The sequence below is a fragment of the Mastigoproctus giganteus genome, chromosome 4 (assembly GCF_048544385.1).
Source record: "Mastigoproctus giganteus isolate SK-2022 chromosome 4, ASM4854438v1, whole genome shotgun sequence".
NCBI lineage: Eukaryota > Metazoa > Arthropoda > Arachnida > Uropygi > Thelyphonidae > Mastigoproctus > Mastigoproctus giganteus.
The window spans coordinates 30,580,953-30,583,510 of record NC_143578.1 but is presented as its reverse complement, the minus strand read 5'-3'; the positions used below and the strand labels follow the sequence as shown (position 1 = coordinate 30,583,510).

At 39.2% G+C, this 2,558-nt stretch overlaps 1 pseudogene; it reads right to left on the bottom strand.

Moving 5' to 3' along the window:
* Positions 1-274: 274 nt before the first annotated feature.
* On the bottom strand, positions 275-969 carry LOC150086518 (protein lethal(2)essential for life pseudogene; annotated as a pseudogene).
* Between the last annotated feature and the right edge of the window lie 1,589 nt (positions 970-2,558).

Genomic DNA, 2,558 nt, shown 5'->3' with positions numbered 1-2,558 from the left:
GAATATCACAATACTTAATTCACGAATAATACTTAATACAGTATCTTTATAATCACAAAATAACAAATGATACTTCTGTGATACTAGGTTAAAAAAAAAGCAATCCTTAATACAGTATTTTGATTTTAATCACAATTAAGTTCAGTCAATGACTTCCCAGTCACTGCGCAGACTCTCATATTATAAAAAATGTATGAAATATGGTAAATATAATAGGAAAAGAAATAAAAAAAAAATCACAGAGGAATGTCACAATTGATACTTATTTTCATATCTATTCTGTCATCTCCTGTTGTTTTTCTTCAGTCATTACTTGAGGAGAATCCTGCATCATAATAGGAACTACTCTTTCGTTCTCCTTTGGATGTTCCAGTCTCTTTTTGGGGGCCTCTACAGTCAAAACACCCTCGCGAGTAAGCGAGGACTTTACGGTTTCTGGATCCACTTCAGGAGGTAGCATATAACGACGAGTAAACTCTCTGGAAATAAAACCATGCTGGTCCTCTTTCTCTTCGTGCTTGGCATGAATCACAACACAACTATCGACGGTCTTTACAGAAATTTCTTTAGTGGTGAAGTGGCCCACGTCTAGCATCACCTGAAACATATCGGCATCATTTTTAACTGATGATGTTCCTCTCTCTCGGTGGCCCATTCGTCTTGGTCGCATGGTTAATCCGTGGAGGGCAGACTGTGGGTAGAAGTCATCTGGTGTCATACCAAGGCCGAAATGCTGGTCAATGATACGTGGTGGATAATCCCAAGCATCCCACCAATTACGACCCAGTAGTGTAGACAATAAACTTGGTGATGTCATTATTAAGACAGCAACCGAATCTTGAAAATAAGGAGGCCAAGAGTCACTTCGATTGACAACCACGTTAGTTACTGATCTATCCAAAGGCACGCAAGTGAATATATAGGACGCGAGATATCTAGAGAACGTTCTCACCACATAAAGCAAGCGAATGTTCGAGAAGCAACGAATTATCGATAGTCATACCGAAGGTCAGACAAACCGGAAATTTCGAGTAGTAAGTGACTTAAGCGCCCTCTATGGACTCTAGCGATTGATAGTTGAACCGTTACTGTTTGTCAGTTTTTGTTCGGATATTTTTATTTGATTTATATTAATAAATTCAAAAGAAAGTTAAATTAATCAGTAAGGTGTACCTTTTTCTTCGACTAAATTCTTCACCTAACTTCAATTCGTAAATGAAAGTAAATTATCATTCGCAATTTTATTTTTGTTAACTGTATTGGAAAAATAATGTCAGGATATACAGCATCACCAAAACAAACTTTACTTAGATGGTAATCGTGCTCTTTGTTTTTTTTTTTCATAATAAAAAATTAAAATTAAGCAATTCGGGGGCCTTCATTAAGCAAAAAAAAAAAAAAACACGTAGTCCACGAATTGAGGGCGTTATAAGATTAGTTGTCATCTTTATATTTCAGGAAAACCGGACATTTTTTGGAGTAACTCCTTCACCCTCTCACCAAGCTGTAAATTCATTTTCACACATTTGCAATTATATACATCAGTATTCTTTAACCTTTTTTGACTGGACCAGCGTCTTATTTTTAAGAAGTTGAAAGGGCCATCAAAAATAATAATAAATAAATATTTAGAAAACATAAGCATGCATTGAGTGGGCTTAGCAATAGCAACACCACCTTGATAGGAATGGACTGGTCTGTGAGGCTGTTGATTGGTCAAAGTACAGCACTGTATATTCCTTTATGATGACAGTGTATCCAAACAACTCCGACGTCCATCAACAAGACATACGCCATGTCACAAGCCTGCTAGGTTATGAACTGTTTTCGGGAACATGAAAATGAATTCTCCATTCTCTCATGGCCATCCAACTTAGCCGATCTCAATTCATTCATCATGTTTGGGACCTTCTGGAAAAGAATATTCGATGCTACCACCATCCACTCGATAATGTGCAGTTATTACTGGATCCATTGTGCTACGCATGAGTAGTGCTACCACAGGACATCCTCCAGCACTTTGTAGAGCGCTACTTGCCTCGGCATTAGTTCAATGATTGTTACTGGCCTACAAAGTCTTATCATTCCCTTCTGACTAACGTGGTTCAGGGCCCTGGTGCAGCTTTTCCACTTGCACTGCAGGAAAAATTCCACAGATGGCATTTCTGTAATACGAGTGTACTCACAACAGAAAAGCATGATGCATGTGTAGGCTCTATGCAAAAAGCATTCCAATTAATGCTCCTTGTCCTTATTAACGGTCTGCGCGTGTAGCAGACCGTTAATAAGGACAAGGAGCATTAACGGTCTGCGCGTGTAGCACAGTGGTATCGTCACCGTCCTCCACACAGCGGGTGAAAAAGCCCCGGGTTCGAATCCGTCGCGAGGAAGTTTAGTGGGCTTTTTTCACTCTGTGGCTGAGTTAGTCGGTCTCAGGCGTAGATAGCAAGGTTCCCCCCCCCCCAGAAACTGGGGTTTTTCGTTCAGTGAAAAAGGCAAATCGACTAGAGAACACACGCAATTTACAGACATAATATATAAACAGCTATATGTAAGAA